The sequence below is a fragment of the Magallana gigas genome, chromosome 8 (genome assembly GCF_963853765.1).
Source record: "Magallana gigas chromosome 8, xbMagGiga1.1, whole genome shotgun sequence".
Taxonomy (NCBI): Eukaryota; Metazoa; Mollusca; class Bivalvia; order Ostreida; family Ostreidae; genus Magallana; species Magallana gigas.
Genome location: NC_088860.1, coordinates 24,361,349 through 24,385,309, shown reverse-complemented (window position 1 = coordinate 24,385,309; position 23,961 = coordinate 24,361,349). Strand labels below are relative to the sequence as shown.

The following is a 23,961-nucleotide window of genomic DNA, read 5'->3' as shown; positions in this document are numbered from 1 at the left end:
ATTTAAATCCGATTGAAAATAAAATCATGATAAAATATATTTATTAATGTGGCTATAATGGCCTATGAGACTATGGTTGGAGCATAAATCAAAAATTAATATATATTGTTTATTACTCCATCAGCGCTGACAGCTGATGTTTACATGCTTTTATCGTTACATGAAAAAAAAATACAAAAACGCAAAGTATACATGAGTAAACGCAAATTATTCATGGGCATAAAATCAATGCATATACAAGAAAAGGTAAGATATATCCCCCATGACCTTCCAACACGGTTACACCTGTGGTTTCCTTTCTTATCACATTCAGGTGTACCAGTGCAAATTTTTTAATTCCCTTTAAAGTTACCAGAATGCATTTTGACTCTTACAAAAGACTACCCCAATCAATATTGCTGTTAATTTAAATCAAGCATAAATTATTTTCAATTAGCTCTTTCCAAACTGTGTTACCCTTAAGAGGAAAAACACTAAAGACATGAAACATTGAGATTTACAATAAAGGCATCACAAGCACTCACACACTTTGCTAAAACAAATATTAACTCTCACTGAATTCAAAGACTGTAACACTTCCCTTTGAACTGCCGACAAATAATTTGTTTGTGGTATCTTGGAAATTAAGGCACGCTACATTTGTCATTCCTTCCATTATTTGTAAAAGTTTGCCATCCCTAGACAAGATGTGGATATTGCTACTGCCGGAACCATATACGAATATATTTCCTTTACTGTCTGTGGTTAGTCTGTATGGACTCCTTAGTTGTTCATGATTGTAAGTGAACAACACATTTCCACCGAAATCTAGCTTTCTGACATTGTGTTCTGCATAACTACTACAAATCACGTTATGATCATTGTCTTTTGCTACATCACTCATACTACTACGGCCAGATAAAAGTGTTTTTCGTTTTGTAGTAAGAAAACCATCAGTTTTAATGTCAACAGATCTATCTGTACCAATGACGATTGTGTTTCCAGATGCAGCTATCCCGTAACAGTAACAACCAACAGGAATAGTTTCTATTGTTTCAAATGAAGTTGAGTCAAACTTCAAAATCGACTTTTCATTAGGAAGCGTCAGGAGAATATCAATCCCGCTTGTACATACGCCCCAAGGCGATCCCGGTATTCTTGTTTCCTGTAAAATAACTCCGTTCGTGTCACAAAGGATGCATCTCTTCCCTACATTATCAGCTAAGAACAGATTACCATTACCCAAAAAACTCACACCCATTATACGAGTTCCTGCTATTGTAAATTCAGAAATTTTATTCCCTTTCGCACGTGTATAGTCAATATTCTCTATATTTAAAGAAACTTGATCTACAATTTCATCCGCAGACACATCAGCAAGACAAGGCAATTCAATTAGCTTTTTTACATCGTCTAATATTTTTGTTTTAATACAAATCTCTAACTTCGTGTATTTCAATCTTTGTAGATTTTCATGAATGTTCTTCAGTTTGATGTATGATAATACCTTTTTGGTTTCTAATGCTGTCTCATTCGACAGATTCTTTAACAATATTTCTTTCCAATAATCAAGATAGAGAAACCTTTCCTCGAAAGATTCCACAGACTTTTGAAGTTTTGAATTGCTTTCTTTTGATAATCTGGAGAGTTCGTTCAAATGTTCTTCCTCCAGTTTTTTTACTACTTGAATAATATTTGTGGTAAATTCCAATAATTCTTTTGTAAATTTGTCAACTATGTCGTCATTTCGTTTCATGTTTGTTTTTTCTTCTCCTATAACGCTCTTTAATTTCGTACCGAAATTGTCCATTCCGCTCTGCAAAGCTTTTACTTTTTCTGGTTCTATGAAATCCCTACCAATTTCTTCGAGTTGACAGAAACTTGTACAACTGCTATGCTCTTTGGCTACACAAACAGAGCAGCATGGGAGGAAATGTTTTCTACAAAACAGTTCAAATTTACGACCACCGTGGGTCTCGCATATTTTCAGAGTATCTGGAATTTGAGAAATACCTGAACATTCGGTGATAGAAATCACTACATGCTGGCGAAAAGGTCGAGGTTTTTTGTGATACTTTGTACACTCTTCACAAAGCGCCTCGGAACAATCCTTGCACCAGCTGTTTGCCTTCATCTCATCTCCGTCTTCTTGGCATGGTTTGCACAAAATAACCGGAACACCCACTACAGATGTAAGGAACTTGTTAACTGGAAATTTCGTTGCCCATTCGTCCACAGAATACTGACCTATTTCCCCTGGTGCCGGAATAAAGACGCGACACAGTGGACACAGAAATCCAAGGGGTGGGTCACAGTCCCCACACGACGATTTAATGTGGGTTGACAGACACGTTTGACAGAAGGAGTGTGAACAATGTAAACTCACTGGTGATTTATATTGTTCTAAGCAAATCGAACATAAGGATACCTCAGGGGTAAAATCCCGTTCTTGTGTCTTTGATGTTGCCATGATAATCAAAACGAAAGTGCATTTCAAAGAATTAGTTGCGGTTTAATTCTTTACAGACCGATCCCGATCAAAATTTGCAAGCAAACCCGATCAAAAGTCTACAAAGATTTTCCCCCATATTTCATGAAGATCTAAAACCAAATATTACAATCGTGTTCCCTTTCTGAACACAGATGTTTGGGCATTAACGTAATCAAAATAATTCATACAAGAAATATTGAACCAAATAAATAGTTTATCAACCTTTTTTTCCTATCAACACAGTCTCTCTTTAAAAAAAAGTTTCCTCTGGCCAAATGCTAAAGATGTCATTTATTCAATTTAATTTTTGCATTATATTTTCTTACTAAGTCAAGATTGTATCAGAAATCTATGAAAAATAGCAGCCCCTTTTCGAATCGTGATCCTTTTTTGACTGAATGACTAAATGCTTAAACTCATTTCATTTTTGATTATCAAACATTCTGATTATCAAATGAAAAATCCTTTTTTTTTTTTGTTTTATGCTAAAAATTGAACTCATCATGTGGTATATTTTTACCGGGTTCAAACCAACATAAAAACATATATTATAATTATGTTTGTACAAGCTTGTCTCCACACGATATATATCTTTTCAATTCTGTTAACGGTGTTAACATATTTTTTTTAAAGGGGCATGGTCACGATTATGGTCAAAAATTATTTTTTCGATTTTAATGTTTACAATGCTTTGGTAAGGCATTTTTAATAGGCAACCAAAATTTGAGTGTCATTTGATGAGTTATAAGCGAGTAACAGAACTTACAATTCTTCGCTATGTAAACAAAGCTTTTGTTTACATTTCGAATGTTAAAGTGAAAATTCCAGTTTTAGACCTAAAATAAATGTGATAATCGTTAGGAACTGTTTATTTATGCTTTAAATAAATAATAAGGTAGACAAACCAGCTTTAAAAAGATTTTTACTGGTATATTGAACATATGTAAACAAAAACAGGGCACGAGCCTTGTTTACATGACGAAGAATTATGAGCCCTGTATCTTGCTTGAATCTCAACGACTGGCACCCAATTTTTTTTTTGATCATTAGAAATGCATTCCTAAAGCATTGCAAATAATAAAAACAGAAAAATAAAATTTGACCAAAATCGTGACCATGCCCTTTTAAGCCTTCCTGACCAATATTTTTTTTTTTATATAAAAACCAACAATTCTACATGTATCGTAGATTTGTCAGTCTATTTTTGCCTGTAAGAAATATTACACATTGACCTACACTTAAAGTAGCCAAATTATTTGTCTTTTGATTACAGTAAATGTACAATAGTTATGTTGATTCCTTATATTCTTATCCTATTTAGAAAGCAGACTTCATTCATGACGTACTTCTGATAGTGAACATATCATAATATAGGTATGATCGGATCAATTGATATTTTTTGTTGGGTCAACGCGTGAATAAAGAACTATTTGCACAAGTAAAAAGCATATTGCATGTTTCGCAAGAAATAAATAATTTTAATAATTATCCTTACATTAATAAGGTGGTATGGGACACCTTTATATTGCGACGTATTTCATATCGAAATAAACAATAAAATCAAGTATGATTTCTTCCCCAAATTGCCGCATAACGCAAAAGGTAAGATCTTTCCCTAGAAATCAGTAGGGCACGAGTTCGATTCCTGCAAGGGCTTTTATATATAATTTTTACCACTCCCCCCCCCAAAAAAAAAAATTGAATCATATTTTTGGTCAAATATTGTAGAATTTAAAAATTCTAACCGATGGAAGTAATTTTGTACATTTATCCACATTAATATTGTTACAGTCTTTGTTTAAAATAACTGACAACAAAGATATCTGTATGGTTCGTTTATTCGTATCCGGACACAGTGACTTTAAAATTTGCAATGTATATTTAAGCCCTGAAATATCATAAAACAATAATATAATTTATATCAAAATATAACATTAGTACAATAGATATGTATTTCCATCAAGATAATATTTTTACATTATCTTACTATAATTGTACTTTAAACATTTAGCGGGAGGTAACTCTTATAATGTACATGAATTACATTTCTCCAAAATAAGTCATAAAATATATTAATCAGATAAAAAATATTCAGAAACACTTTCTCACCATTCTATGGGAACAGGCTCATAATACGTACACCGAATGCGTGGTGAAATTATATTGACATTGACTGATTCTGTAATATGAACAGAATAATTCTAAAAATATTTATTACTAAAGTATAATCTAATTGATCTTATAAATGACCAATTTAATCAAATATCTGATCATCATAAAATTCTTATATACAATTGATTTGAGAATCAATTAATACTATAATAAATAAACCAAATATTGATCTTTATAATCAACACTGTATTCCATATAAAAAAAAATATCTTTTCATTCCAATTCATTCATACTCATTAGTTTGTGATCATGGACTGAATTAATGTTTTCTGCAATTTATAGGATAATCAATATATTAATAGTAAGTGTTATAGGATATTAGTATACTTAGTATAACTTACCAGAAAAAGAGCAAGGTCTGGTCCAAAATTAAATTACTTCTCAATATAAATATATAGTCTGCTTTGGTCAATGCCCAGACAAAGATTGTCAAACTTGGCGGTAAAACACATAAAGCAAAATATACAAACCAACCAAATTCAACCTGACACAAACAACCAATAAAAACCAAGATCCCAAATATCCACTGACCAACTCATGATCAAGTACTGCCCTAAGGGTATATGTACATGTGTATGAATTAAAAGAAAGGGTGGATCTAACTTTTTTATATGTGTACTGTTTAGATGTATTAATTACAATAACTTTATTTATTTAAATCAACAATTTTCATACTCTTACAATATCGATAGACATCCTTTACTACCTTAAAAGAAGTTTACATAAAAACAACTGTTTACATCGAAATGTTTATAAATTTTACAGTCACTGCTTATTTTAAACAAACTTTTAAAAACAATGAAAGAAGTCTTTCATTTTTTTTTTACATTTCGACTCAATTGATGACACATGATTTTGTAGAAGTAAGCTAAATAGTTAGAAGACATGAACTGTTTTTCATTATACATGTGCATACGATACTGGTAATAACAATAATGATTAAATCGTATGAAAAACGATTGTTCTATAGGACTAAGAATTTTACTTATAAATTGTAAAATTAACAATATAAATAAACGACCTCTGAACCTCAGCCATGTTCGATAACTCTAAATTATCCGGATTTTTTTTTACATTCTTACCATAAATCTGTCTTTTATATAGTTACGTAAAGTTAATTCGTCTTCTTGTGTTAATACTACAACCAGTTAATCAACGAAATGCTTGGCTTGGTGGGTCCATGGAGATTTACAACCCGCTGTGCCAATAGCATATGATTAGGTCATAAACTTCCAAGTTTAGATTTTTCTTATTCTAAAGATGATTCAAACCATAAAAAGTAACAATTGGCGTTTTCGTAATCAAGAAAAAGTTAAAAATGTGAAATTGTTAACGGACGACTGACGACGATGGACGAAGACCAATAGCAATCGTCACCTGAGTGACTCAGGTAACTCAAAGAGAAAAATAAGCTAGTTAATCACGAAATTATAAACTTGATATATTTTATTATATGTGAAATTTTCAAAATAATTTTCATATTTTTAGGTGGCTTGAAACATCAGTGCATTATTTGATGGATCGATAACGAATCACTCCCGAAAAATGATTTTATAAAAATGAGCCCGATTTCGTCTTTGAATAATTCTTTATGATCTATTTTTAAATTGAAAATAGAAATATCGTTTTGACGGCTTACAGGCTATATTAGAGATTTAAAAAAATGGCATCAGTTGATGCACATCACATTGATGATCTTCAATAATTTCATGTCAAAGACGACCACGTAAACTTTATGATTATAAAAATCAAAAACTGTAGATATTTTATTAAACCTATGGATAAAATCTGAACAGCAACTTTCACTCACATTAAACAACTGCTATTCAATTATATTTCAACAAGAAAATAACACCAAATAGTAAATTGCAATAAAAATAAGAATCGTAATAAAACTGGTCTCGAATAAAACCTTATAAACTTGGAATATATGACAGTTTGCAAAATGTCCAGGTTGTTTAGCTTAGCAATGACATTTTTTTTCATTTACTGATATTATAATGCACGTCAATTACTCAGAATAAAATATTATTTTTTATTAGTGTTTAATATGACTATTTGTTATTCTTTAAATTTTATTAATCGATTTAAAAGATAAAACGAATAACATCTTTATTTTTCAGAAGTATTTTTAATCAAATTCAATTTCTTGATCAGACCATCTTTGCATACATTGTATTCCACATCAATAAAGACTAAGGTTTAAGCCTTAGAATACAATGTCTGCAGTCTTAACAATCTTTCCCGTTTCAATGGAAAAAACCCATAAAAAATACTGAAAGCCGGTATTGGTCTATGTTTTGTGAAATCATATTTCAAATTGATTCTTTATCGATCCGCCAAATAAAATTTTGGGGGTCGAGGAGTTTTAAATTCTTTCCTCACGAAAGTTACTAAATGAAATGACAAATGTAATTTATTAACTATTTACAAATAATTTTGTTTATACAATCTATTAATAACTGTTCGATGAAAACAGTTAAGATAAAAGAGAGTGTGCATATTGTGGAAATTCTTGTCCAAATCTGCTTGGTAGGAGCCAACTTTAATTATCTTTGCTGATTTGTCCAAACTAGATACATTGCGATACATTTTAATCCTATTGAAAATAAAATCCTGACAAAATATATTTATTAATGTGGCTATAGAGTCCTATCAGACTATATGACTGAAGCAGGAAGCAAATATTGACATTATTATTATTTTATTAGCGCTGACATCCGATGTTGCAGTGTTAATAGGCTGCTTTCATTACAAAAAATAAAATAAACGCATGTATTCATGAGCATAAAACTAAAACAAATACAAGAAAAGGTAAGATCTATCACCATAAACTTCCAATGCCTGTGGTCCCTATTATGATCACATTCCGGTGTACCGGTATAGATATCCTTAAGTCATTATAATGCATTTTCAAACTGACAAAACACTAAAGACACAAACACTGAGATTTACAAACTATTCTAAGACACTTAAAGGCATCACAATCACTCACACACTAGTATGAAACAAATTTTAACTCTCACTGAATTCATAGACTGCGACACTTCCCTTTGAACTGCCGACAAATAATTTGTTTGTGGTATCTTGGAATTTAAGGCACGTTACATCTGTCATTCCTTCCATAATTTGTAAAAGTTTGCCATCCCTTGACAAGATATGGATATTGCTACTGCCGGAACCATATACGAATATATTTCCTTTACTATCTGTGGTTAGTCTGCACGGGTTCTGTAGTTTTTCATGGTTGTAAGTGAACAACACATTTCCCCTTAAATCTAGCTTCCTGACATTGTGTTCTGCAAAAGTACTACAAATCACGTTATGATCATTGTCAGTTGCTACATCCCTCACACTTCTAAGGCCAGATAAAAGTGTTTTTCGTTTTGTAGTAAGAAAACCATCCGTTTTAATGTCAACAGATTTATCTGTACCAATGACGATTGTGTTTCCAGATGCAGCTATCCCGTAACAGTGACAATAAACAGGAACAGTCTCTACGGTTTCAAATGAAGTTGAGTCAAACTTCAAAATCGACTTTTCAAAAGGAAGCGTTATGAGAATATCCATCCCGCTTGTAAATACGTCCCAAGGCGATCCCAGTATTTTTGCTTCCTGTAAAATAACTCCATTTGTGTCACACATAATACATTTTTTCCCTTTATAGTCGGCAAATAACAGATTACCATTGCTAAAAAAACTGACACCCTTTATATGAGTACCTTCTATTGTAAATTCAGAAGTTTTATTCACTTTTGCGCGTGTATAATCTACATTCTCTACATTTAAAGAAACTTGATCAAACCTCTCATCTGCAGACACATTAGCAAGACAAGGCAATTCAATTAACTTTTTTACATCATCTAATAGTTTTGTTTTAATGCAAATCTCTAACTTCGTGTATTTCAATCTTTGTAGATTTTCATGAATGTTCTTTAGTTTGATGTATGATAAGACCCTTTTTGTTTCTGATGTGGTCTTATTCGACAGATTCTTAAATAATATTTCTTTCCAATATTCAAGATAGAGAAACCTTTGCTCGAAAGATTCCACAGACTTTTGAAGTTGGAATTGCTTTCTTTTGATAACCTGCAGATTTCATTCAAATGTTCTTCCTCCAGTTTTTTTACGACTTGAATAATATTTGTGGTAAATTCCAATAGTTTTTTTGTAAATATGTCAACTATGTCGTCATTTCGTTTCATGTTTGTTCTTTCTTCTTCAATAATGTATTTTAATTTCGTACCGAATTTCTCCATTCCGCTCTGCAAAACTTTGACTTTTTCAGGTTCTATGAAATCCCTACCAATTTCCTCGAGTTGACAGAAACTTGTACAACTGCTATGCTCTGTGGTTACACAAACAGAGCAACATGGGAGGTAATGTTTTCTACAAAATAATTCAAATTTACGACCGTGGTTCTCGCATATTTTCAGTGTATCTGGAATTTGAGAAATGCCTGACCATTCGGTAATAGAAATCACTACATGATGGCGAGAAGGTCGAGGTTTTTTGTGATACTTTGTACACTCTTCACAAAGCGGCTCGGAACAATCCTTGCACCAGCTATGTGCTTTTACCTCTTCTCCATCTTCTTGGCATGGTTTGCACAAAATAATCGGAACACCTACTACAGATGTAAGGAACTTGTTTACTGGAATTTTTGTTGCCCATTCGTCAACAGAATACTGATTTATTTCTCCTGGTGCCGGAATAAAGACGCGACACAGTGGACACGGAAATCCAATGGGTTGGTCACAGTCCTCACATGACGATTTGATATGTGTTGACAGACACGTTTGGCAAAACGCGTGTGAACAATTGTTCTAAGCAAATCGAACATAAGGATACCTCAGGGGTAAAATCCCGTTCTTGTGTCTTAGATGTTGCCATGATAATCAAAACGAACGTGCATTTCAAAGAATTTTAAAAATTAATTTCGATTTGTTTCTTTACATCCCGAAATCGATCAAATTTTTCAAGCTGACGATTCTTTGCAGATATTTAATGAAAATCTAAAACCAATTCTTCAAACTGTGTTCCCTTTCTGGACAAAGGTGTTTTGACATAAACATAATAAAAATGAAAATTATTCAATTCATACAAGAAATATCGAACCAATACCTTATCAACCTTATTTTTTTGTAGTAAAGACAGTCTCTACTTTTCTCTGGCCTTTTTTTTTTAGTTTTATTCGATTTTTCCATATTTTCTCACTGAGCCAAAAACATCAGAAATCTATGCAAAATAGGAGCCTCTCCTCAAATCGTGTTCCTTTTGTGACCCCGAAATGTTACTGAATGACAAAATGCTTTAAACTCTATGCCATTTTTTGGAAATCAAACATTCTAATTATCAAATAAAAAATCCTTCTGTTGTTTGTTTTATGCTAAGATTTGAACTCTTCATGTGGTATCTTTTTAACGGGTTCATGTTTGTACAAGCTTGTCTCTACAATAATTTCACACGATGTATCGTTTCAGTTCTGTACGAAAAGGTGTTAAAAGATTTTTTTTATCTAATCCTTCCTGACCCATATTTTTTCTATATAAAATCCAAAAATTCTATCGTAGATTTGTCAGTCTATTTTTCGTGTTTGCAATGCTTAATTATGTTAAAATCTAAATATCAATCTAAATTTGCAAATTAATTGTGGAGTTATAACCGATATACAGAGCTCACAAATCAACAGACGTGCATTATTTACTATATACATGTACTTAGTGCAACTGTACCGGTTGATCGAAATTTTAATCCATGGAGCCGATATGTTCGCTTCAAAGTTTGTAAACTGAAAATTGTCAATCCTAGTTTAATTTCGAATGAATTCGTTTGACATAACGTATCGTCTAAATTTGCCACAATTTAAAATCCAAATTATTCCAAAAGGATAAAATTAGTATGTTTCCCCTTTATGTTTTTACCTCTTGATTCCGCCAATCACTTATTATGAGTTTGCATGTAACTGTACAGAACCAGTTTTAGAAACATCAAGATACCACTGCACGAAAAGTCGCGTTTAATATAATTTTATAGATTCGTTTACCAAATTATATTTCTTGTTTTTAATATAATTTGTGTATAACGTTATATTATATGTAAAATATAATGTCATTTACTTGATTGGATTTTATGATAAAGTATAATTAGATTTAATGCGATATACAACAAGAATAAGGTAGTTTAATAAAAAAAATTATACGTTTCGTTTAAAAAAATTGACATTCATACGTAAATACGTTTATACATAAAGTTTAATAATGTTTCTGGTATTCAGGAAATATATATGATAATTGATGTGTCAATAATATGTTATTTTATACAAAATAAAATGTTGTTTACGTACTCATTATTGCAAATACACAAAATCGTCTATATGTATCAAAGTATCTGATATTATGTTCTGATTTAATCATGGGAGGGGTTCGAGACGGTAAACACAAAACATCCTAATGATTATTTTTTCAGACACGTATAAGTAGATTAGATACAATATACAAAAAAGAATAATAAAGTTTAATAGAAAAAATATATAACTATGATAATTTTAGTTTGATCATTATATGTAAATTTGCTTATACTTGAAGTTTAACTAAGTTTGATTTGCATTAAATATACGTGATAATTAATGTGCCATTAATACATCTTTCGTTTAGAATAAAATATTGTTTATACACTGATACAAACAGACAAAATATTATATAGCATCCAATATTATTATATGCTGCAGCTCTGAACTTACATGTACGTGGAAGGGACGAAAAAACCCCACTAAATTAATCACTTCAAGGAAATATTTGATTTGTAGTAAAAAAAAAAAAAAAAACTCACAAAGCAAATAAAAAATATTTGACTATAACAATTGATTCAGGATGAGAGAGAGAGCGAGAGAGAGAGAGAGAGAGAGAGAGAGAGAGAGAGAGAGAGAGAGAGAGAGAGAGAGAGAGAGAGAGAGAGAGTTTAACCTCTACGCGCATGCGAATCAAATTAAGCCAATCAAAAATCGAGAGAATTCTGAACCCGCCAAGCTGCGATGGAGATAACATGTCGTATTCGAGTGAAGTAGCGAAGTAGATCTATCAGAATTTAGTGCTCTTGGACTGATGAATCATCAGATTCGTACATCGACGAAATCTTTAGGAAAACATCCATTGTCAAGACTATTGTCAAGTACCGAAAGGGAAGAAAAAGTCACCACCATGTCAAGCAGGTAGAGCGCTCGTGAGAAACAAGATGGCGAAACAGTCCCACAACGTCAGTCCTTTGCCTCAACTTCTGCACCTTGGAGATAGGTTCGCCGGCCAGTAGTACCAGTTGTTTGATAGGTATGGTGGTGATTACGGTATCGATAAACAAGCGTCCCATTACTGATTAACACATGTTCTTGTAATTTTATAGTTACTTCCCCTTGTGAACATGATTATTTCCCTTGTAAGAAGTAGAGTCAACTCGTAACCAAACTGATTTGTAATCAAATAGTCGGATAGTCCGAGTGAAAAATAACTTCAAATTACATGATTATGCCCACAGTCATAACTTTTTAATATTGATATTCATTTAAATAAATATTGTCAGGTGATGTCATATTATCAAATTACCATATTATCTACCGGTATAAGTATTTGTACTCACAGATGCTTGGGGACGGGACCCCCAACCCCCATATTCACCACCCCCCCCCCCCCCCCCCACATTCACAAGTTATTTTTTCACCATTTGACACCTTATGAAATTAAAGAGACCATCATTTCCAGCCGGTCAGTACTTTTTCAGTTATGAGCCCGTCCTATAATATCGCGGTAGTTATATTATTTTGTTAAAAAATCTATCAATACGAAAATATTTCCAGAAAGTAATGTTTTGTGAGTTTATATACCTCAGTAATGTTTAAGGTGTCTGTTTCCAAAGTCTAAAAATATTCCGACGTCAAATGTCAATTTCAGCGCGTGCTACTATAAGTAAACAGAAATACCGCGATACCATAGAACCAGCGATATGATATAAACAAGTATAAATAATTTAAGGATTTCCTAGCGAGGTGTTAAATTTTACAAGATGGTGTCTGCTGACATTGCAAATTCTTTGCTTTTTATCCCAGGGGTATATATTTTATTTCTATATAGCTTTTGCGTTAATTGTGTTTTTTAAATGTAGCATAAATCAACATATAGTTAAAAATAAATGATAAAAAAATAACTCGAGAATGGAGGGGGGGGGGGAGCAATGATTAAACACACAAGTTTCAAATTTAATCAATGTTGATTATAATTTGTCCCAAGTTATTGCTTCCATCACTTTTTGATGATTTTTTTTATAAAAATACACCTACACTCAAATAGAAGTACAGTTGAAATCGATGAAATGGAAAATATATCCAAGATATCTCCATTCAATGACATCATTTTTCACTCATAAAAGTTCACAGGAAGGTAAATAAATTTCTTACGGAAATTTATAATAGGAAATGTCTACATCTTTTCACCATCTGGTAATCACTTGGAATATATACCTTGCACAATTTTTCGTTATCCAGCTGGCTATTTCATGGCTGGTGCAATGAAAAATCCCCATAGACTATTTTGAGTTGTATATTGAGATCTGAAGGGGCAAAAGCCAAAGGGGTGTTTCAAAACAGATAATCTGAAGATATTTCATATCTATTTTGAGGATGAACATAATTTGAGCACATAGGTATTTTTGATTATCAAAATATCAAGAAAAAGTGACGAAGAAAAAACTCGGGACAGAGTGTAGCTATTAACCAAGAATTGCTACCCATTATAGTCACAATCTGTGACCTATTGATTAAGAGTCGGCTTGGGTATACGAGTCGGTTTGGGTACGACTTGACTTGATTCCCCTTAGAGGCCTAGAATAACTCTTCAATGCCTGTATTTTGATTTATTTTCACTATTTTGATGAATAGGACCAGCATCGTGGCCACTTTTCAAGTTGAGAAAGATTGAGCTTCAGCAGGAAAAAATCTTGGAGGGGCAGAAGGAAATCATCGCTATAAATACTCTCTGAAAGTAATCCATCACAAAAGAAAGGAAATAAGAAAGTTAAAATATGTGTACCCAGCCAAGTACATGTAAGTATATTTGATGTCAATAAAATATTGGTCTGATTTGCTATCTTTAACATATAACCGCAAAAAAATATAGGGATGGGACAATACACCAGTGCATCACGCTATATGCTTTGACGATATTTGGATCGATACATTTACCATTAATACAATGATACCGTAGCGAACTTTTTTTTTATTTTCATAAAATATCCTAGCTTCATATACCAGTTATTTTAAGTCCGCGCACCTAATATGAAAGTACAAAGATGGCAGAAAACCTCGTAAGGTTGTCAAATCGAAGCTAAATCTGGAGTGTGGAAAACTTTCGGATTACTTGTTTATGAAAAGTAGTGAATGCAAGACGAAAATAATTTGTAAATTGTTCAACGTTCATTTTAAATATAATGAAATCACTTTGGACATGTGGTAATACATAGACAGATTCAATGAATTTTAAGCCCTTATTCATGTTTTCATTAAGTTGCAATGTATCGTGATATGTATCATATCGCATCTCATGTATCGTGATTTGTACCAAATCTGCTAAGTAAAGTATCGTCCCTGCCCTGAAAAAATTCATGACTGAATTGAAGCTGCAGATTTTTTTTTCAGTGATTAATCTATTGTAGCTTTTTGTTTAAATGTTTTTTGAATTAGGTTTTGCTGGAATCTTGTTTGGGGTGGGGGTGGGGGGCTAAGAATTAGTGGATTATGTGGTACATTCTCTGACAAAAAACAGGAATTAAAACAGTAGGCTTCATCTGAACACAACATTTTACAAAGCTTTGGCTAAAATAAATAAAAGAATTGGGTGATAAAGCCTTTCGTTGTACACCTGACAGGCTTGGGGCGAATTACATTGTAAAGTAATGCATTGCATTACCATTACTTCATGAATTTGGGCATTAAATTACCATTACCATTACTTGATTTTCTTGAAGTAATGCATTACATTACCATTACATGAGTAAAGTAATGCATTACCATTACCATTACTTTGTTTTAAAGAAGTAAAGCTAATAAAGAGTTGTTGCAAATGTTTCAAATATAAAACACTCTTTAACATATCTACAGGTTCATGTTCAGTATCAGGTTCAAATTCAATGACTGTACATACAAGAGTAATTCTTTATTTGCTCAATATATAATAATCTTGTGGCATTATGAACAACATATTACATAAGTAAAAAGACATTTGGCATGATACAATGTCAGATATGATATAGAGACACTGAATTCGTGCATAATAGAAACAATTTATGGAATAATGTTGCGGTTATTAAAAAGCTAAATAGAGATATTTCCCCAGATAACACAAATCTTTATAATTTTGGACACTTACCGTAATTGTATTTATTTATAGACAGAGGGTTTTTCACAGTTATATTTCTTAATATATTTTAATCGAATTCCTTTATGCTGAGGACACTTTAAGACAAAAGATTGCTGTTGCACTTTATGATCAAAGTTTCAAAGGTTTCATCTTTTAACTGCATCCTATTAGTTTGAAAATCTTCCCAGCTATACTAAATAAACGTTATACAGGTGCAGTGGAAGCTGGGACTGAAATATTGTTTGACAATCTTTATCTTAGCAGAGTTCTTGAAATCTTTCGGTCCTGTCGGCAAGACCAATAAAAAAAACCAAGGACCGATTACTTGAGGTTGCCTGTCAGTCCAAATGACCGGTAGATATGGACAGAGTAACTTGCAAAAATATAACTAATTTTCATACTCACTGAGGAGATCCGAATGCATACAATAAATCTAGAGGAGTTTTTCGCGGTTTTTTTCGCTCCCTCTAGACTTATTATACATTTTCGGAACACCTCAGTAATTATTACTTCCGTTGCTTTCGATAAGTTTGGCGAGTATTTCGTACATATTGATACGGTGTGTTTATAATGCAGATAACAGATGTAGTCAGACAATAGGAATAAGTCTTTCAATCATTTTCCAACCTAGATGTCGTCAGAAATCATGGGAGAAATTGATAACTTGTTTTAAACATAGCGTGAACTGAGGGCCCCCTATAAATCCAAGATGGCGAGTGTTGTCTCGTTACGTTTTTTCAATGTACATTGCATACACCGAAACAGGGTTTTCAGTGAATGTTTTTATTGCAATACACAGAAATACACACAAAAATCCCAATGTAATCATTTATAAATTTTTTCGGGAAATAAGAACTCCGATATCTGACAACCGAGCCCTAGTTACATATGAGATGTGCAGAAAGAGAACGAGAAAGAGAACAAGAAGAAAGTTGATAATGAGAGAGGGAAGGAAATAAAAATAATTAATGAAGTGATAAGAAATAAGAATGTTATCAAGAGCCAGAATGTGAAAGTTAGGAGAAATCAGAATAATTAAGGTAAAACTGAGAGAAACTATAAGGCAAATATACTTGTAGTTTTTCATCTTTCTATCGAAAATGTTCGGACTGATAGAAATCAGTTTGGACTGACAAACTTCTGATGGTTGTCAGTCCAAATGACTGACAGTGGAAAAAAGATTTCAAGAACTCTGTCTTAGGATAAATTAAGTGAAAAGATAGAAAAAATGCATGAATCTTGTATTTTCTGTCAGTCAAAACTAATGTACTTAATATACATGTACAACAGAGAGAGAGAGAAATTATTTTCAAATGTGTTATAATATTGGAAGTGATTTTGATTTGCAGTGGACAGTGCATTCATTTTGCCCTTAAAAGTGCATGTCTGTCCCCTATTCTATTGGGACATGGCATACGGAAGGGGATTGGGGTGTTTAGCACTTCTTATAACAATAGATTGTTTTGATGAATGCTGGAGAAAACGTACCCAGGAGAAAACGTACCCAGGAGAAAACGTACCCAATTTCTAGGGTACGTTTTCTCCAGGAGAAAACGTACCCGGGTACGTTTTCTCCTGGAGAAAACGTACCCTGTGAAAATAATAAATCGTATTTTTCATAAATATTCTTGGATGAAACAAAATAAAATATACAATAAACATTGTTCAAATGTTGCTGTTGTTTTTAAATACATAACACGTACATAAATTATTAAGATAATAATTTTGTTTAATTAGACAATAATTTGTTACATTCACATACACGAACATCGCCTGAGTCGGCAATTGATCCACAATAAAGGAAACCGTTAAATAATGAATTTTACTGCAATCTAATTTGGAGAACTAAATGATGAGTATCTCAAGAAGTCGATAGCGCGTTTTACATGTTTTATGTATATATAGGTTGTAAATAAACGAAAAAAATAATATGTCACCTATATTCAGAGTTTTTGTTTTCATTGCTGAAATGTCTCAAGAATTGACCATACTTTGAAAGTCTCAAAGGTTTATAGGAGATTACTTATAACGAACATTGAAATTCTATCAACTATTGAAAATTATTTATAAAACTAAGTTGAAATTTTTTAGCTCAAATCAAGTCCAAGTCTTTTAAATATTTGTTTGTTCATATATATGAAAAATACTACGAGATGAACTACAACACACTGAACAGTCAGTCTTAGTAAATATGTGATTTCCTGATCATAAATAAATAATCCTTATAAGTCTAGACCCTACCCTCCCTCTCCCACTTTCAATTTGCTTCCGATGGGGCTGACATGTATAATGTGTGGGGAGTGAATATTTCTACCTCCTTAGCCCGGGGAGGCAATGCATAACATTACATAATAATAACTGTTCAGGTATTTAATTGATTATCTCTATAATTAAAAGGCAATCAGGGGATCTCGCATAAAAATACTCAAATATGTAAGGCTTACGGTAAATGGAAATTGGAAAACTTAGAAGAAGTAGACAGATAACAATGTATGACAGGTCATTCGAATACATTTCTATATATTTATGCATTAAAATATGCATAAAAGTAGCATTTGAAAACTATCTTATAAATATGTCCAAACCCTTTAAATATATAAAGTATTAAATTCATATATCTATAAAATTCATACTTTCCGGAATATTTAGTGTAAAATAGTATTTAAAAGTATTAAAAACTATTAAGTAGTATATTTATTATTTTCATAGGGTACGTTTTCTCCTGGAGAAAACGTACCCGGGTACGTTTTCTCCAGGAGAAAACGTACCCTAGAAATTGGGTACGTTTTCTCCTGGGTACGTTTTCTCCTGGGTACGTTTTCTCCTGATATCGTTTTGATACTTAGGTTATCCTGGGGGCATAGTGTGTTGTTGACACATCTTTATTGAAGTGCAAACTAATTGGAGTAAATTGTTTAAATGATTTAAAACTCTTAAAAACAACACTCATAAAAATGTTATGAAAGTACTGTGTTGTTATATCTAGTAATATAAACAATTAAAAAATGAAATTTTATTTTTAAAATTTATTTTAACTAAAACTTTTTTATTTCAAGAATTATTTCTTTCTTCTTTATAATAAAGTTAATCAAATTCAATTTCAGCTATTCATTTATTCATCACATTTTTTAAAGTGAACATGCATAAATAAGCATAGTAATGCAAAGTAATGCCATGTAATGCCAGCATTACACTAGATTTTTGAAAGTAATTCATTACATTACCATTACTTGTAATGGTAATTTTGTGGCATTACACATTACTAGCATTACTTTGAAAACATGTAATGCATTGCAATGCATTACCATTACATTTAGCATTACCCCAAGCCTGACACCTGATTTCCACACCTAAAAACTCATGATGTTCTGTATACCTTACTGATTTTTTTTTTTTTGCATGTTTGAATGTAATATTGCTGAGACATAACATACATATATTTGATAAGCATAAATGTTGTGACTGGCTTGTATATTAATATATATTCAATCATTTGTACACATCTAAAATTTTTGTTAATTGTATTATACAGGCTTATACTGTAATGTACATGTGGAGCGTATTGAGAGGAGTTATCTCAATATCAGCAACTATATAATTGTATGGCCTTGGTATGATATTTTGTGAATGCATACTTTCAGATTGCTGTGCATGATGGATACTCCCATGGAATTTCCCTAGGATTGTAGTGAAAAATGAAATCTGATGATGGAAACCAAATATTGAAGTAAAACTTTTTAAAGAATTAATAACTTAGACCACACCAATAAAAAATTTTGTTTCAGCAGGGTTCGACACTAACCTTAGTCCGTTAGTCACAGACTAATAGATTTTCATACGGATTAACAAAATTTCTGTCTAGTCAGTCCGGTCAAACTAATAAAAACTTTTGCTTAAAAAATGTGTAAATTAACGATGTGTGATTGTCGACATTTTAATGGAAAACCCTGACTGTATTTTTATTATCTAGCATATGATACATTGCAGTGATTATAAAGTTACCGAGCAAAAACAACAGAGGTATGCAGAATATTATGGGTGACTTGATTATTTCTTTGCCGTAAGGGGATGTGCGATAAAATTAATAGGTTACAAGCGCACGTGTTCACAACAACAGCTTCGAAAGGGACGCTTATGTGTTTTTTTAAAATATAGGTGAAACGAATTTCCTGTGAGTTGTTTAATTTAAATGAATTGTTTTACGTTAAATAATTTGTGATAAATTGCTTATTATTTTAAACAGATTTTTAAAGAACTTAGACAATGAAAAGAACAAGGTAGCTCATAGCCTGGATCTAATTTGCATAGATCTATTTATAACATCTGTAATGGCGGCATACACCTAGTACACAGAGATAGTGAATACGCAGCTCATTGCTATGTACTGCATAGCACAATACAACTAAACATGTGCAACACCTGTAAGAAAAACATTATAGTGTATATTATGCACCCCTTTCTTACAAATGCTATTTAAAAACTCCATATTATATATAAGGCAAATACGGTAATGCTTTTTAATTTATTTCTGACGGGCACATAAAATTGCCTGCAGACTAGTTAAAATGAACAGGCACTAGTCCGGCTGGACTAATGCATCAAACAGTTAGTGTCGAACCCTGTGTTTGTCAGATCCCGCGCTCTTGTATTTAAATAAAACTTTACAAATAATATTCTAATTTTTGTTGCAATGTTATATTTTAGATGCAATAAACAGATATTTCCTGTCTATGCAAGATAAAGGAAGGAGAGGGTCGATTCTTTCACGAAAGGAATGGATCTGTATCAAAGGAAACAAGGGTATGCCCAATTATATGCACTGCATGTTTTGAGAGTCTAGCCCATACATATGTTCAAATGTCCCTGTTTACACCTGCCAAAATCATGAACTTGTATTGAAGTTCTAATTTATGCTGTATTATATACAGTGACTGTTCTATTGATTTAACTTACCTTTTAAGATTAATAAGGAGTTTTGATGTATAAATCGCATTTGCAGATAGGGCAAGAATTAACAGAAATGTAAATACTTGTTATTATGCCCCCTTCAGACAAGGGAGGGAATACTACATTGCTGTTGTTGATCGGCCGGTCCACCAACAATTTCCTTTAACGCAGAGGTTGCTCCTATTGATATGAAATTTGACACACAGATTCATCATAATAATATTTTGGTCAAGTTTGATTTAGAGTCTAATTGAGCAATTTTTGACAGAGTTATGCCCCTTGGATATGGGAAAATCTCAATTATTTGCTTTTTCGTTCATTTCTTTGTAGAGGTCTCCAAGGAAGAAGGGGACAATTGTGTTTCACAAATATCTCTTGTTTTTTGAAATATATAGTCTCATAACTGCAATAGTGTGTGCAGACAAATTTTCATGATGCACAAACGCCTGTTACTCCTCTTTCCAAAAACAATGATTATAATGCTTAAATAAATTGTCTGAGGAATTTAAAAGAAAAGCCTGAACATTTTACAATGTTGGCTTTTTAAAGACAATATGTGTGTATAAACATGTGTATGTATGTGTGTGTATATGTTGTAGAAAATGGAAGTTATACTATAGACAGGCTGTCAGGCTGTATTTAAACAAAAGACCTCCTGGGATGAGGAGAAAAAGAAACAAGTAGAACCTGTATTTCTTGTCGAGTACTTGATGATGTCATCAGAATATGAAAATGATTGGGAAGATGACACAATATATGAAATCACATCTCTAAAGTGGCGCTCTGACGAATGTTTAATTGGATACCAAAAGTTCTGCTCTGAAATCCAAATGTTCAAAAAGGCAAAGTATAAAACGTATAAGGACCAACAAAGAATTATCTAGAGACAAACCAGAAAATATATGAAATGAACAGAAATGGGCCATTTGAGATTTTTAAAAGAGTTGCAACTGTCATGTATAATGAGCTCACCTGAGCTGAAAGTTATTATATGGTTTTACTGATATGCAAGCATTGTGACATATACATTGTTGATTGTATAAAATTGTTAACTCCGTCCCATGGACAATTTTTGTTCCTCGCAAGAGGTTCATATTTTGATGTAGGTTTATTATCCATGTATAAAGAGTTGTTTAACACTTCTTGAGAACTGCAAAGCTCAATATGTGATATGACTGTAAAATCATTGCAAAATAGCTTGATGTATTGTTGTAGTATGATGAACCTAAAAATATGCTTGGTATTTTTTTAAATACAGGATCTGATATTACTTGTTCAACTCATACTGTTATATAAAAGAATATTCATTGTGTATTTTTTTATTGTTGAATTTTTTTTTATGCCGATCAATTACAGATTAAATTTGGCCATTATGATTTTCAATTTTTGTCATATTGGCATGTAACCAAGTCATACTTTTTTTATCTCAATTTATTTACAAATATGTTTAAGTTTATTTCCAGTAATTAGTGCATACATCTTTATAGCATAATAGAACTGAAGACAATAGGAAGTTATTTATTTTTAAAGGGAGCTCTAGTGGCAGTTAGTTGCAGATCTTGATACCCAAGTAAGAGAAAGGTGGCGTCTCTGACCGATCCTTTTGCTCTTGCTTGTGGGCGAGTGAGGCTTCCCTGTCAAAGGCTTGTATAAGTTTAAAATCATAGATCAAATTATAAACTAAACACATATATGAGTGATATAAAGTGGTTATTTTAATGAATATTTTATCATAATTTGTTTCTTTTGTTCTAAGTAAAGAGTTAAAGACTAGATTTTTGATAATTTATTGAGTAAAGAGTAGTTTTTATGGATATCTAGGCAGTTATACAGGACTTTTTGTATGTAAATCTTTCAGAGCTTGTTCCTGAAACTTGGGCGTAGACTAGAAAATTTATGGAAAAAATACAATTTTTATCTCAAGTTATTTTAATCTACATATTTGTACAAGTTTCACTTATATAATTAATAAGCTTAATTAACTCTATAGTGAACAAAATTTGTTGTTAAAAATATACAGGAGACAATGCAAGAGTATTTTGAAAGGGCTTTGCTGGCAGTAAGTTGCAGATCTTGATACCCAAGTAAGAGAAAGGTGGTGTCTCTGACCGATCCTTTTGCTCTTGTTTGTGGGCGAGTGAGGCTTCCCTGTCAGTTTCTTACAGATGCAAGGAATAAACAAACAAGACTTGATAAGACATTTCTGAGTAAAATAATGGGGAACTGTTTTCTTTTTATGATAAGTAAGATTGAGTTGAATATTTATAGTGTCATAACTATATTTTACATTCTGTACATGCATATGCCAGGTCTTATTTCAGACCTTAATAGGATAGACTAGAAGAATTTTTATTGAAAGTGAATTTTAAGCAGGAGACAATGAAAGAGTATTTTGAAAGGGCTTTGCTGGCAGTAAGTTGCAGATCTTGATACCCAAGTAAGAGAAAGGTGGTGTCTCAGACCGATCCTTTTGCTCTTGCTTGTGGGCGAGTGAGGCTTCCCTGTCAGGTTCTTACAGATGCAAGAAATAAACAAGACTTGATAAGACATTTCTGAGTAAAATATTGGGGAAACTGTTTTCTTTTTATGATAAGTAAGATTGAGTTGAATTTTTATAGTGTCATAACTTTTTTAACTTTTGTACATGCATATGCTTGATCTTATTCCAGACCTTATTAGGATAGACTAGAAGAATTTTATTGAATTTCCATGATTTAAATTTACCATTTCGCCAAATTTTGATAATCAAGTATTGTTAACATTGGAAGTTTGTGTAAATTAAAATTACTTTATATACGTTCCAAAATGTTAACTGAATAGTATGGTCATTAGAATATGTATTTTTCTTTTCTGTATAATAAATTTTCAATATTATAATGTAAAACCTAAGGAATTTTTTTTTAAAATCACATGAAGTGTTTAAAATTAGAGATTAGAGATGCACTTGTACATCCTATTATTGAACAATTTGTTCATTCAATTTAGTATAATTTAGTATTTGTATCCATCATATATATAAATATATAGGGTTTTTTCAACGCTATTACATATAATATGATTGTTAATACATATCTTCTCTGAAGTGGTTTTCATGGAAACTCTTTATCTATTTGCAGTTATGAACTATATAGTATGTATGTAGTATGTATGTTTCTATGAAAACATGCTATTTTCAAAATACATGTACTAGGAAAGAGAATTTGTGTGTGCCTGTGTATGTATTTTAGTGACCAGTAAATAAGTAAAAAAAATTTGATTACTTCAGTATTGTCAACTTTCAACAATTGCTTTTCTTTATCCACATGCATTACATAGAAAAACTGACTTTGTGTTGTAATTTATGTTGTATATGAAAATACGCAAGTTAAGCTAGAATTTGTTATTTGCAGACCATGCAGCAATTTTTATGGGTCTGTTTCAGTTGTGTTTTTTTTTCCTACTAGTCCATATAGATTCCATTATTTCCATTTAATGTGTATTGGCCTGCATTTGCTTAAGTCAAATGTGCATTTCACAATTCCAAATTTTGGACATTTTACCTAAGTATTTTTTAAGAACTATATCAGAAATTGTAATGGCATCCATTCCATATGTATCTGATCATGACGTACGTATATATTGTAATTTTCTAAATAGTGACTTTTATGCTTAAAACTTTGAAATGTTTTGCTCTGTAAGAATACATGTATTTATTTTTTTTTACATCATTGAGACTTTAACATGCAATAAAATTGAATCTTAAGTGGACTTGTGTGTGATTTTAATTTTCAAAAATGATAGCAAAAACAATTTCAAAGAAAACAACTGGATGTTTGAAGTTATATAAAGATGTATGCGGTGGTATAATTATTTAATTAAACGAAAATAATAATGACGTAAAATATATACAATTCCAGTTTATATTGGCAGGTTTAATCAAAATATTATCGTCGCATAAACAAGAGGTATAATGTAAGTTGATAAAAGCGT

At 31.8% G+C, this 23,961-nt stretch overlaps 2 long non-coding RNA genes across 3 annotated transcripts; one reads left to right on the top strand and one right to left on the bottom strand.

Annotated features, from left to right (window-relative positions):
• Positions 1–4,255: 4,255 nt before the first annotated feature.
• On the bottom strand, positions 4,256–5,322 carry LOC136271095 (uncharacterized). The gene is made up of 3 exons (XR_010708920.1): positions 4,984–5,322; positions 4,580–4,649; positions 4,256–4,358 (listed from the first exon to the last, which is right to left on the bottom strand). It is a non-coding gene; the product is annotated as an uncharacterized lncRNA (long non-coding RNA).
• Positions 5,323–11,442: 6,120 nt separating this feature from the next.
• Positions 11,443–23,739, top strand: LOC105325361 (uncharacterized). 2 transcript variants are annotated; one of them, XR_010708594.1, is made up of 5 exons: positions 11,443–11,967; positions 13,569–13,733; positions 18,687–18,772; positions 19,750–19,845; positions 20,592–23,739. It is a non-coding gene; the product is annotated as an uncharacterized lncRNA (long non-coding RNA). The 2 variants fall into 2 exon arrangements; XR_010708593.1 differs by lacking the exon at positions 11,443–11,967 and having other exon boundaries at positions 13,359–13,733.
• The last annotated feature ends 222 nt before the right edge of the window (positions 23,740–23,961 follow it).